Source organism: Theobroma cacao, chromosome 5 (genome assembly GCF_000208745.1).
Source record: "Theobroma cacao cultivar B97-61/B2 chromosome 5, Criollo_cocoa_genome_V2, whole genome shotgun sequence".
NCBI classification, from domain to species: Eukaryota; Viridiplantae; Streptophyta; class Magnoliopsida; order Malvales; family Malvaceae; genus Theobroma; species Theobroma cacao.
In genome coordinates, this window is record NC_030854.1 from 11,376,841 (window position 1) to 11,391,856 (window position 15,016).

At 34.2% G+C, this 15,016-nt stretch overlaps 1 long non-coding RNA gene across 1 annotated transcript; it reads right to left on the reverse strand.

Moving 5' to 3' along the window:
• Positions 4,456 to 6,335, reverse strand: LOC108662179. The gene is made up of 3 exons (XR_001927978.1): positions 6,298 to 6,335; positions 5,531 to 5,605; positions 4,456 to 4,654 (listed from the first exon to the last, which is right to left on the reverse strand). It is a non-coding gene; the product is annotated as an uncharacterized LOC108662179 (long non-coding RNA).

A 15,016-nucleotide genomic window follows, 5' to 3' on the forward strand; every position in this document is an offset into this window, starting at 1 on the left:
GTAATGGGTTGCAGTTATGAGATTCCTATGCATCAAAGCATAATCTCAAAATGTTCCTGGTCAATGTATCATTGAGACTAGACATCAATGATGCTTAGAGACTGGTATATTCTATGCTTCTTACTTTGGAAGTAAGCAATCTATCTCATAGATTGAAGTATAGAGATACTTGGATCTAGAACATAGGTTCTTGCCTAGGAGAGTAAGTTCACTGAACATAACCTCGGCATGAAAAGTGCATTTGGTATTTCACTCAAGTGGTCTATGCAACATTTTTCATGTGTCAGTTGTGTAAATATTCCCTAGACTTGAGACACCAGGCTTGTCTTATGTGTGAGTGCTATGCTTTGATTTCATCCTGATAGGTCCCTAACCAAGGATGCCAAAACAAGATGCTTTTAGGTATATTATGAAGCATGTGAAGGCAAATGATTGGTCAAGATAGGAATCATCACCTCAAGTGTTTTAGAGGACATATCCTATCAGTTCTTGGTTAACTTTAACTTATTGAAGTCCTTGGCCAAGGCGACAAGGAGATTACTAAAAGGGTTTCATAACTCTCTATAAAGCTAATGCTATAATTGCAGGAACAAATATGGAGGTCAATAAGAGTAGACACTGTACCAAGCTCTTATCATCTTCAGGATATATGATGAGGGAATGAATTACACTGATAGACTGTATGTTGAAAGGTTGTCAAAGAACCCTTTGACACTCCCAACAATTAGGTGGCCATGATGCTTTGCTAGATGCCAATCTTGGTCTATGGAATTGATTATAAACTAATTGATTGAAATTTATATTAATCAATTAAGTCATTAATCAATTACATTGCCAACATGTTGGGAACCTAATGGGTCACACACAATGATTGCATTTGAATTAAATTGGGAGAGTGACGATTTAAGTTAGACTTAAATCACATGCTAGGTAATTAACTTCTATAAACTTAATTAAAAGAGTTTAATTAAGTTTTTGGCATAATTATAAATAGTTATAACTATAAGGCCTTGATTGCAAAATATAAAGAAAATTAATTTTGATTTTAATTTCCAAGGACTTAATTAAAAGAGTTTAATTAAGTAATAGGCCCAATATTATAATGTGTTATAATATTGAGGGCTTAATTGCAAAATTGAAGTTATTTTAACTTAACTATATAAGTCACCTTTTAACTATTTTTCATATGAGAGTTTTTCACAATTGAAGAAAATGTAGTTTTTGTTAGGAAAAGAAAAATGTTTTCTTTCTTTGTCACCCATCCCTTTGTGTGAAAGAGAAAATTGCTTATGAAATAATTTTTGAGAAAGGTTCGGCTAAAATTGTGAAAAAGAAGAAATGGACAATTGTTGTCCTCTTTACTAGTACAAAGTATAGTTAAAAACTCCTTCCTTTGTTGAAGGTTTAAGTGCAATCGTGTGTACTACCATTGGAGGCCAAACACTTGATTGGCTAGGGTTTTTGCTCCTTGTGGTATTCGCCGGATTGCTTCAGAAGTGCCATCGTGATTACGAAATTACATGGCAAGGTAACTTTCTAAACAATAATTTATTTTGTGCTTTTATGTGTTAAATATCACCAAGGTGATCCATGGGTGGATGCATGTTTTGTTGTTTAATTATAAAGTTTTTAATTTTCTTTCCGCTGTGTATTTTGAGCATGCCATCCATAGCCAAATCCATCACAAATACCATCATGGCACAAATAGCAGGAAAACAAAAAAAACAGTAGCTGATATTTCTAAATTACCCCTGGTTCATTTCTGTTTCCTTTCTTTCTTAAATTCCTGGTACCTCCACCTTAATATTTTTTTAATTAATTTCTTGGTTCATTCTCCCCTTAAGGTTCTGCCATACTTCTCCCCCTTTTTGTCATCATCAAGTCCTAAGCATCTTTTGAGGAGGATGAGGGAGATGACTCATTAGTGCCATATTGGACATCTAAGGGTTGAGGAGAGGATATTGAAGGTAATTCTAGGGAAAGGGGATCAGGTAAGGGTGTGTCAGACACTTCAAGTGGTTCTTGTCGAGAAAAAGTTGTTACTGGCTTGGACTTTTCTGCCAATCTAGAGGACTTCCTTCTTTTGAGGAATGCTATTTTTGTTGCCATTGTTTTCTTCCCTTTGGCAAGTGATTTTGTCTTTGTCTGTGGTGCTGCAGTGACTTTTTCTTTCCCTTTTCTAGATTTTGCTTTCACTCTAGGGGCTAGTGCAGATGTATCTTGCTGAGCTTCTGCCTTGGTAGCTTTCTTTTCAGCCTGTTCTTCCCTAACCATTTGGTGGAAGACATCTATAATGGATACCTCTTCTAAATTTGGAGGGGAGGGCTGCTGTTTTTCAAGTTCTAAAGGAGTATTTTCATCTAGTGAACCTAGCACTTCTATTCCTTGTTCTGATTTATTTTTGCTTTGGTGCTAGCCTTGAAGGTTATGTTAAAGGCAGTATTGATACTATAAAACCTGAAAAGTCTAAACTCTAGTAGATCCATCCAAAGGGATAAAACTATGAAACCTCGACCTTCATAAACACATAACTCAAGGTAGAACTTATGTTTAAAGGTTTTAATTTGAGCTAATGATGCTAGTTTTACGTTACATATAATTATTTTATGTTGTTATAGGAATAGGATCAAAAAAAAATTTCAATTGGTGAAGAAAGGTGCATAGTGGGCTGTTGCTCTATTTGCATATATTTTGGTTTTTAAATCATATCTCTAACTACAAAAGTCCAAATAACATGATTTTTGACCATTAGAAAGCTAAGAGGTAGGGTTACAACTTTTATGTTTACCACTTTGCCCAGTTTTGATAGGAAGGTGGTCAAAATCCTTGTTGAAGTGAAAGTACTACGCTAGAAGAATGGATTTGGACAGAACTTTTGAGGGCCGCGGCATTGGAAATTGAGAGCCGCGACCCTCACCGTAATTTCCACAAATAACAAGTTTAGGGGATTTTTGAAGCTAGGACTTTTGAGAGCTACTTAAAAGACCTCTTTTAGAGGATTTTGGACCTTCTTTCAGTGCCAAAAAAGTAAAAAGATTGCACAAGAAAATGAGGAAGCCAAGTGGCCTTATTAAGAGCATTATTGTAATTGCATGAAGAATTAGATAAGCTTTAACTATAAAAAATCTCATTCTTCTAACAGTTTCTTCATTTCTCCAGCAACTTCTTCTTCTCCTTCCTCCCATCTCACGTTTCTCTCCTCTTCCATGAAAGCTTCTTTCAAGCTTCCATCATTCTCCCAAACTAACCTCGATTTTTGTGCTCTACACACCCTGTTGTAGGGTTTTTCATACTCTTTTACTCCCTCACCTTAAACAAACCCTTAAAAGTCTTTCTTTAATACTTTCCCTCACCAGCTGAACTTTGTAGAGGTAGAAAGAAAGGTTTCATGATAGCTTGAGGACTCTTAGAAAGAAATTTCATTACAATCCACCAAGGTGAGTGATGAATTAGGATTGGTTTTAAGTTGTTGATAAAGGCTAATAATTAGAGTTATGAATTGTGTATTGTTGAAGTTGTTTAGCTATTTCTAGTGTTACCAAAGTAGAAAACTGAATAGCCAATCAAATGGTAATGGAAGATAGATAGGAAGGGCTAGTGAAACTTGATTTGGGAAAATAACATTTGGAGTGATATTAATGTAAATGGGATTGGTTGTGATGTTTTTGTGCTTGATAAGTTCCAACGAGGCCCTCAGCCCCATTTGAATCATTAGTCGAAGTTAGAGCCCATCGAAACATCAATAAAGACTGGTGAGTGAACTTGCATTTCAAAATGTTTTAAGGAAATGTTTACGTGTTTCAATGAATCATTTGGTAATTTTATCAATTTTTGCTTTAAAATTGCCTGGGAACAAGCCCTTGATAAAATGTTTGATGTTGTGAAATGTGAAATATGTAAAAGGATGAATCCATATGTTTTTGTATGATGTTGATATATATATATGTATGTCATAAATGGTACCATTGTGTGACAAATGCAACCGTGCATGTGCGGGGTGAGTGTGCACTTGTCGGTGATGACAGTGGTGAGGGAGATGGATTGTCAAGACCCGGTACTCCCTTTGAGCCCGTGACATCCGCCCGCATGTCTCGATAGACATTCATTACCCGAAATGTCAATCGAAACCTTGCAAGGCTCTCACATCAGTTTTACATCTCCCTTGTGAGCAATAGTTACTAAATATCATGTTTAAGGGATATAAATTATTTTTAAATCAAAACAAATAAAAAAATAATTTTACCACAAAGGGTATTTTGGTCAATTTTACTCAAAAATTTTGAAACCTGGTGAAAATATAGTATAGGATTGAAAAATATACATTTCTTATCTAAAAATAATTTTAGCAATCTAAATCATCAATTTGAAATGAAATTATGGCAAATCAAATTAAATAAAAATATTAAATAAAATATTTTATTTTCTTATAAAATAATATTTATAAAACTCTGCGCAAATAATATTTATAGCGTAAAAGTAAAATATATGCATACATACAATGGCACAAGCAGCCAAGTATACAAAATATTCTACAATGACATGTGGGCCCCTAAAATAAACAAATATGTACAAAAAGGTAGACCTTTGATTTCTAAGGATGTAAATCCTAAAGTAGATCCTCGACGAAATCAGCTATCTACAGACTATCCTGATCCTGGAATGAGTGGAAAGGAGGGTGGTGAGTTTATATAAATTCAGTGAGTAAACAAACATCATCTAAAATATCTAAAGTCGAGTAAATGGAGACAACTTAAAATAGTTCATCATACTATGATTCATAACGTTTCAAACTCATTTCAACTAAATAAAATAATTTCATTTCACTCAAATAATCAACATGGCTTATGAATTTCTTAAAAATTTGGCTCATGGCAAAACTCATTCTCGGGGATACCATGGCCGAGGCATCCAACCGAGTCCGCCAAGGCTGTTAAAGAAAAGTTCATATACGCATAAAACACATTTTTATGTTTAAAAGCATAGCCGTTCCTTGGCGTTGGCTTATTTCACCCTCACATGGTGGTTTAGCGTGTAGTGAACTCTAAAGCTTTAACTTAGGAGATACTTTCCGCGCCTCTCGTACTAAGGTAAAATATAACCGGGTTTACCGTACCCCTCTCTAATAGGCTGGTCCACGGAAACCCACCACTGCAGTGACTAATCAATATCCCACCAAATCAATAAAAGTTTCGACAGCATGACATGGCAATTCTATTACTACCCAGCCTGTTAAGGCAAAACAAACAGTTCATACAATTCCAATACAATTTCCAATTTAGCCTTTCATGCCAATATCACCATAAGCCATTCAATTCAAACCATAAATTTACAACACAATCAAACAGTCTCCAATTACTCAATTTCTAAAATCATCATTCAATTTCAAAATGATTTATAAAAGTCATTTCATTTAATCACATTTGACTCATAAAACATAAGGATTTACCATTTAAACTCATTTTTCTATAAAATCACAAAAAAACGAATAAAAAATACTTTAGATAATTAAGACGATAATAAGGTTACTCACAATATCGGGAGTCGAAGTACTCTTAGTCCCGGTCTTCTGGTACAATCTCCTTACCTTTATCGGAAGTTTCACCACCTAAACATAATGCACAACAAGCAATTTACTATATTTGTACTAAACCATTATAAAACTAATTTAGGCTCTATATGAATGCATGAAATGGAATGCGAAATGTTCGGATTATTATCTAAATATGGTGTTCTATGTAGCTTCAATTATGTATCGAAATAAAATGGTATTGGCCTAATTCGATCTATACACCAGTTAATTGGCCAATACATCCAATTCAACTCCAATTAACTTGATTCCACTTCCAACACTCCAAGTCATGAATTACAAGTTAAATAATATGTAATATCACAAAAATTCATCATCAATATCTTCCTTGTAAAATTCGGCCATTGAAGGTTTAGTGTAGAACATGTAATTTTCATGCTTGATTTTTACACCTTACATCATAAAACAACTAAAAACACCTAAATAGCATGAAATTCATCAAAGTCCATTATCCAATTTCTCTCTTGAAAATTTCAGCCAAGGAGTGTGGGTGAAGGGCATGAAATTTCTTGCTTGTTTTTCATGCTAAACATCACCAAACAACTAAAAACACTAAGATACCTTGAAATCTAACCAAATAAATCATCAAATCTTCTCTCCCTAAATTCGGTCAGCCATGAATCCTTCATGAGATCTTGAATTTTAACCATGGTAATTGAAAAAGAATGCATAGGAAAGGTAGATCACAAGCTAGAATTAAGAAATTTTACCTTTACTTGCTTAATTCCTTGAAATCCAATGAATTTTCTCTTGATTTTCTTCTCAGGGGTTTGTTCTATGCTTGTTCCCTTTTGTTCTTGCCTTGGCCGGCCAAGAGAAATGAGATGGGAGAGTTTTAGTTGTGTTTATAAGGAAAATATAATAATATTAAAGCTTGACACTTGTCACCATGTGATTGGTCCATACATAAAACTAAATAATTAAGCATTTCTTCTCCACCACATAAAATCCCTCAATTATCCAAAGTAGAAAATGAATTTCATGGGTTTGACAAGTGTCAAGGTGGTGTAAAATTCTAAAAATTCCAATTATGTCCCCGTGGACATGTAAAATGACCGTTTTGCCCTTATGTTCGAAAAAATGTCAAAATTGAAATTTTTCACTTTTAAAATTCAAATCATGCTCCAATTAGTCAAACTTGGTCATAAATTTCATCCAACATTCCAATTTTGCCCTCGGGTGGCAAATGACCATTTTGCCTCTATGTTATGAAAATTCCAATTTAACTCCAAATCAATCCTCGAACTTTGAATCACCATATTAAGTCATTCTAAGGTTCAATAACTCTCAATTGCATCTTAAAATCTTTATTTAAACTAGTTCGAGGCTTAAATCAACTTAGTTGTACCATTAGGTACACTACCGACTTTTGACGATTTTTTCGAGAAGTATGCAAGCATGTTGTCAAATACATGAATGACATGGCAAGTATATTATAGAGTAGGGCTTGACATGGATGGTGATACTGTCCGGCTATGTGCACGATGTGGTGGGATGCACATGAGCTGGGTGAGATGAGATGTCCAGCTATGTGCACGATGTGGTGGGATGCACATGAGCTAGGATGTCCGGCTATGTGCATGATGTGGTGGGATGCACATGAGCTGGGTGAGATGGAATGATTATTGGAAATTTCATCTATTTTAAATTTCATGCTAAATATGGTTCCTTCATCATTAAATGATTTAATAACAAGGGGTTTAATGGAGGGATTTTAATAAGAACTTGCACTAAGTTGCATTGTTTTCAAATAAGTGCATCATGATTATCAACTTTCCTTATTGTTGCTTGTTCCCTTTTTATGTTCACTCATTGAGTTTGTACTCATTGTTTTCAACTTCATGTTTTCATATCAAGAGGCAGTTAGAACCTAGGTTGAGGTGTCCAAGTAGTTTCATCTTCTTGGTAGGTAGGTTGGCATTCAGTAGCCATCCCTTCACCTTGGTCACTCCGCTGGAAGCATAGAGTCATTTTTGTTTGTAAATACATACATGTGATGTAAAGTACTAAGATGCATGCCTTAGACCATATATGTATATTTTGATTGGTAAGCCACCATGAGTGGCAATGGTTAATATTATTATGGGTTAATATAAATGCAGTTTTGATTGTTATAGCTTATTAGTAAAGTACTTGAAGGGTGGCATTGTGAGATGTAGCTTTTAGAATAATTGATGGGATGACGAGCAAGATTACATAAATAAGCTTGCTTGGGCTTAGTGGACTACGTCCATTGAATCCATGTGCCGGTCATGGCTCAAAAATTGGATCGTGACAAAAACCCATAGGATGCAAATGGATTTACAAGAGGAAAAAAAGGAAGTGATGGGAAAGTGGAAACCTTCAAGACTAGACTAGTGGCTAATGGTTTTAACCAAAGAGAAGGGATTGATTATGAAGAAACCTTTTCGCTGGTTGTTATGCTTAAATCCATCAAGATCCTTTAGTCCATAATAGCACATCTTGATTATGAGATATGGTAAATGGATGTCAAGATCGCATTTTTAAATGGAGATTTTGAAGAACACATCCATATGGCCAACCAAAGGGTTTCATTAAAAAAGGCATGAAGCATAAAGTCAGTGAATTGCATAGGTCCATTTATGGACTGAAGCAAGCATTTAGGTCTTAGAACATAAGATTTAATACTGCTACCAAATCATATGGTTTTCAACAAAATGTTGATGAACCTTATGTCTATAATAGGATACAAGATAAAAAGGTTGTTTTCTGGGTTCTTTATGTTAACGACATTTTACTCATTAGGAATGATGTAGGAATGTTATCAACAATCAAAGGTTGGCTGAACAAACATTTCAATATGAAGGATTTGGGAAATGTTAGCTATGTTCTAGGGATCAAACTAGTAAGGGATTGTAAGAACAAGTAGATAACATTATCCCAAGCATCTTACATATACAAGATTTTGGACCAGTTTGATATGCAAGATTCCAATGAGGGCTTTATGCCCTTTAGACATGGAAGAAAACTTTTTAAAGATATGTCTCCTAAAACTCCAGAGAAAGTTGAGAACATAAGACAGATTCCATATGCATCTGCTGTTAGAAGTCTCATGAATGCTATTCTACTCACTGAGGCAGATATCTGGTATATAGCAGGATTGGTAAGAATTAACCAAGATATCTCACAACCATAGTATGATGTTTAGGTTGTGTTTCTATTTCAATCTTTGAATCAGACTGTGTTATGACATTGTTAGAATTAACTTTTAAATTTGAAGGATTGGAGAATTCTTCTAAGACAATTTTACTTCTACGTTTGTGATTTCTCACAAACTTTTCCTCTAACAAAGTGGCATTCACACTAATGAAAACTTTCTTATCTTGAGGACTATAGAAGTAATATCCTCTTGTTCCCTTTGGATACCCTACAAACAAGCACACCTTAGTCTTTGGTTCCATCTTGGTGAACTCAAGCTTTAAAACATGTGCAGGACACCCCCAAGTTTGCAAATGACATTGTTGTTTAATTTTCATGCAAGTGCACGTTATTGCAAACAAGTAATATATTGATAAGTAGAGTATCATTCCCCCAGAGATTTGTCTCTAAACTTTTATTAAGTACTAAAATATTATAATAAATCAATCTTATTTAAGTAACTAAATTTACAAAAAATTAATCAAAACAAAATTTAAAATAAACACTAAGTTAACCCATAGAAATTAAAAATAATTAAGAAAGACAATAGACTAAAGATCTAGAATTATGGGTTCATTCAACACTTCACCTGATATTAGCTTCACTAATTATGCATCTTCTTGGGGAGTTTTACTAACATAGGATCCAAAACTATGTACAAGTCTCCATCGAGATGCTTGCATAAATACCTAACTTAATTAGTCTACTATAAGTCTATAGGAATAAATTAAATTAAGTTTATTAAGCTAGTGTCCTAATCTGGCTATGTATGGCAATTGACGTATGTTTACACGACTTACGAATCAGATCACCTAAGTGACGTGAATATATACTATTCAAATCTTAATCCAATTTAAAATTTCTCTGTCAAGTCTGAATTAGATTCACAAATCAATTAATTGTTGATCAGGCAATTAAAGGCATTGAGAGCATATTTGAATAAGCAAAACTATACTTATTCATGATAAATAAAAGAGAAACTAATATTCAAACTACATGTCGAAACCCACAATAATCCTAGAAAAACAAATTAGTTCATGATATTTAATGTAAACACTATCCAAAGAAATTTAGGCATGAATCAAGTCAAAGAAAATAAGATTAACAAAAAATAAAGAAAGACACTTGTGTTGAAGCTTTGTGTTCTCAAATCTCTCTCAATAGCTCTTGATTTCTTGCTTGATTCTTAGTTCAAAATCTCTAGAAAAGTTGATGTCGTTCTTTCCCTAAATGCTCTAAAAAGGATCCTTTCTACAGGTTTACATTTACTTAATTTCCAAATTCCCGCATAGCAATTTATTTTTGGAAAGTAGTGTGGTGTCGCAGCCATGATTCCTTGGCACCGTGACGTTGTGTTGTTGCTTGTGGCATCGCAGTGCTCTAGCCTTAGGGTTTTTTATGGTGCACTCTATTTGTCCCACACTGCGACCATGCTCTTCCCACTACTGCAGCCTTAACTTCCTTAGCACTGCAGCCTTGACTAACTCAAGGCCACGGCCTATAGTCAACATGCTGCCTTGTGCAAAATGACATTCATCTATCATCTTCCAACACTATTTTCACCTAGATTGGATTTGAACTTGGCAAAGTACTAAACATGAACGTTATTGCTCGTTCTCTTAGTTTTCCAACAGATCAAGAATTACATCAATTGGACTTCTTTAGCTCAAGATATCTTTAAAATACTTTAGCATGTATGATTGAAGCCATAATGATAGTTGTGTGCTTTTTCATCAAATGAGCCTTTCTCATCAAATATCCTACAAAAGCAATGAGAGAAATCAACAATAACTATGCTTAAAAAAATTAAAGCATAAATTATGTAAAATTAAACTAAAATAAGTTAATTAACTATTCAACAAGTAGTTTAATTTAAACTAGAAAAACATCTAAATGCTAAAATCCAAACCTAAAACCTCAAAGATCTATCTACTTAAGCCCTCAAAATGTGTTAAAATAACTCTATATAATAGAGTTATCACACCCCCAAACTTAAGATTTTGCTAGTGCTCAAGCAAAACATGAAATAAGATGCAATAACCTAAGTGAAGAAAAACTTTTAGCTAGAAATCAATTGCACCATCTCATTAATCGCCTTTTATATCCTTAAAAGTTTATCCATACTCTTAACTCTAAGCAACACACAAATATTATTAAAGTTCATGTTTTAATTCCAATGCAAGCTTATCGTCAAGTGGATTTCCATGTGTGTGTGCAATCTTTCCACCTAGAACATTATACAATCCCGATAAGTTTATGTTCATGTAAAATTCAAATTAGTAATTAAATTCCATAAGTTTGCTTTTCATATCTCTCTCCACTAATATGGACTAACACTAAGTTAAAATCAATAGGACTTCAATTAGCTTGTAATGTATGGCTAGGGTCAAGATGGGATAGAATTGTGTGTAGCTCAAACAACTCTAAACACATAGTCAACTAGGACCTATTTAGAGCTTTATTTTCCTTCACCTAATGGACCCCTTTTTCCTTTTCTTTTGTTCAACACTTCAATCCTTTTCTTCCTTTTTTTCCTTTTTTTTTTCAATTTCACACCCTTAAACTTATTCATTTTATTGGGTAGTGAGATGAATATAACCATACTTTTGAACATTTCATCATTTTTTATCTTTACTACCTCTTTCACTATTTAGCTCCTAATACTTCCTAAATTTACGTATGCACTTAAGAATGAGGGATGCAAAAATTGGAATTATTTATTCAAGGGTCTAAGCTAAAAATTAAGTGTTCAAACAAAGAAATAATTTCATAGGCTAAAATAGGGAAACTAGGGATAAATTATGTAAAGGAAAGTTAAAAATGCTCAATCTAACCAAAGATGGCCTAAATGATCTCCTTAACTAAGTATAGCCTAAGATTTCGCCTAGAGAGAGAATCAAATAAATTCTAAGACTCAATACATAATTAAAAAATTCACATTCACATAGACTTTCTCTAAATATGTACAATGAATCTAAGCAAAAGACATAATGCTCAAAATGTTGAAATCTCATCCTAACAATGAAGCTTGGCATAAGAATTTAAGTAATACTAAAACAATATCCACATGTGTCAAAGAATCAAGATATAATATAGTGAAGTTCTCATCATTGGAAAGGTAAATTAAAAAAATTGGTGCAATTATATCTACCTCAAGATTTTAAAACATACATAAAATTAAAAAAAAAATTAATGAATTAAACTAACCTAAAAATATATCAAAAACTAATATCAATAAAACCCTCCCCCAAAGTTAAATTGCACATTGTCCTCAATGTGAAAGGCTAAAAAAAATGATAAGGAAAATAAACTCCTCTATTAATGGCAGTAGTGCATTGAAAGTTCTAATTTTCTTTCTCCTTATCTTCATGCTTTCCAAACCTGCATACTCAACAAAACAAGCTAGGGAGAGGTTATAACTACTTATTTAAACTGAAAAACAAAAACTAACTAAAATAAAAACTAACTCTTAAAAGGATATAGCTTGAGTTGCTTCCCAAGAAGTGCTTATTTACAATCACTAGCTTGACTATGATTGAGGCTTTGTTTCATTACCTTGAATGCTCCTGTAAGCGTACTAAAAATCTCAATATAGCCATAAGACAAAACTTTTACCACTTTAAAGGTTTTCCACCAATAGGGTTGAAGTTGCCATGGTAAAAGATGGAGGCGAGAACTAAAGAGTACTACTTACTGTCCAACCTCAAAATCAAGATCATTAGAAGGTGGTGGATTATGCTCATCATAACATTGCTTAGTTTTGAGATGTGATGGCGGTGGCTCTAACTTAAGAGTTAGTGTTGCCTTACTTGTAGGTGGTGGATTAGGATTACCTTTACCTTTATTGACTGAGTCCACTCAATAGCAATGAGTTGTGGAGGAAGGGTGTTTAGTTGCACTGAAAATAGTAAATTCAACTACCTCATTTCCAACTTTGAAAGTTGTTCTAGCTTCCTTTATGTCATGACCTAGCTCGGACGTCCATGATCGATGCACAAGTCCAGCAAGAAAGCCTACTAGACCTAAGTAAGCCTTAAAGTTTGAAATCATCCAACATAAATGCCAAGGGATTTAATAATAAAATATTCATAATAAAATTCAAATATGATACATTATCCCTGGTTTGCAATCCACACACAAATATTCATAAGGCCATACATTGGGCATCTAAGGTGGGTTCGTACATATTAACCCTTACACAAGTCCTTGTGGAACAACATGCCTACATATGCAACAAATTAAGTACGGAGTGAAAACTCGTGACTGACGCAGCGGAGTGACACAATTGGTGGAGACCTACCAGATGCAAAGATTATTTTATCATTGGACAAACTTTACCACACAACTATATGGCCTATTTATCTGCACATGGTATACAAATGGGTGAGTACTCAAATACTCAGTGAGTGGTGTAGAAAATAAAAATCATATATATTAAACACATATATGAATTATATGCACCATCCATGCATCTAGATGTTCTAGCAAACATCTCCAAATATAAGGCATATCATAATCCCTAAAGTCTCTAATGTGAAGACTTGTCATCATCCTCAATGTCTCCAAAGATCATCATACTCATCATTACGCTTATTTTCGAAGCTAATCAAAGTTATTCAATCATTATCCACGGCACACTATAGTTGCCGGAGTATCACATCATATTCATATCATATTTATCTAAGCTTTTCCATGACTATCTCACATCATATGCAAACCAAGTCAACGAGTGGTCTTCCCTTGGACATACTTAAATCACACTTGGTGGCCAACCAGTAAAAAATCAAATCACGCTCATGGCAAAGCTGCTGACGGAGAATAAATCACCCATGTGCTAAAGCAATGGGCAGAGAATCAAGGTGTCGGTCGGTGTAATCTCGCGATGGTCAGCATCACCTAGAGTAATCTCAGACAAGTGGCATCAAAGCACTATAGATGGGAATCATAAGTGAGACTAATACCATTGTCCCTATGTACCACCATCACTGCAGGCACACAAAGATCACAGGGGAATAAAACTCCACTTAACCACAAATTAGATCAACATTTGGAATTCATCCTTCGTAAGGAAATACAAATCCACAATGAGGCCATCATGTCTTTATCATATCACACATCCATAATATATCACACATCATGTCTATTGAGCTTTAATCGTCTATAGCCTGTTTAAGTTTCTGAGTGCTTCTATGTCTCTTAGGCATCATTTGATCAAATCCTCTTAACATCTCATTTGCCTAAGGTGATCTACTCCTAAGGGTTCATCAATATCTATATACCTGCTAGTCTTAGCTGACACAACATAGGCCATCCATGTGGCTTGCATCATAGCACCCAAACACTCAATCCATATTTTAGTTCTCTAGCTTAGGCATTTACATCTGGCAACCATACACACATTTTATTCTAATACCATGGTAGTTCCTTTATCAAGGTGCCATGCATCACATGCATTTTTAATTAAACCCATTCATAGTGACAAATTAGAGGTACTCCCAACCAAGCTTCAATCTTTAGCCTCTAATCATCTTTCAAGTCAACAACGAGTTAATTTAACTCCGTTTCCCTTTCAAACACATCAGAACATTAAAATATTAATTAAATCCTAGCTTTCAAAAAATGCCAACTTTTTAAAGATAACAAACTTTAATATATAAGCTCAATCCTTCAACAAATGATCTAAATTCGTACCTTAGATGCTGGACTGCTCAATTCCTAGTTCAAATCCCTAGCAAACTCAAGGGAGTAAATCTCTCCAAAGTTGGACCAAATTGAATCTAAGTTATTAATCGATTAAATTAAAAATCAATCAATAAAAATGTTTAATTTTGCCTTTAGAAGTGTTTCCTAAGCTCCAATCCACTCTAAATGGCTCCAAAATTTCATTTGGGAGGTTAGAGTTTTAGAGTTTTAGAGAGAGAAGGAGACTTTTGTTGAAAAATGGCTCAAATAGACCAAAATCACCTCTTTGTTTTAACGTTTCCAAACTGATCATTCGATAGATGCTTCGCATCTATTGATAGATGCCACTAAATTATGTTACCGTTGACCTTCATCTATCGATAGACTGTGCCCTAGCCTTGTCTTCTTCCCTTCCTATTTGGCCATCTATTAATAGATTCACGAATCTATCAATAATTTCTAGGCTTTTTACTTTGTAGAGTTCTCAAGTGGTCATCTATCGATAGATGTTCATCCATTTTGTTTTCCTAAGCCTTCTATCTTTATATCTATCGATAGATGTAGAACATTTATTTATAAATCATGCCT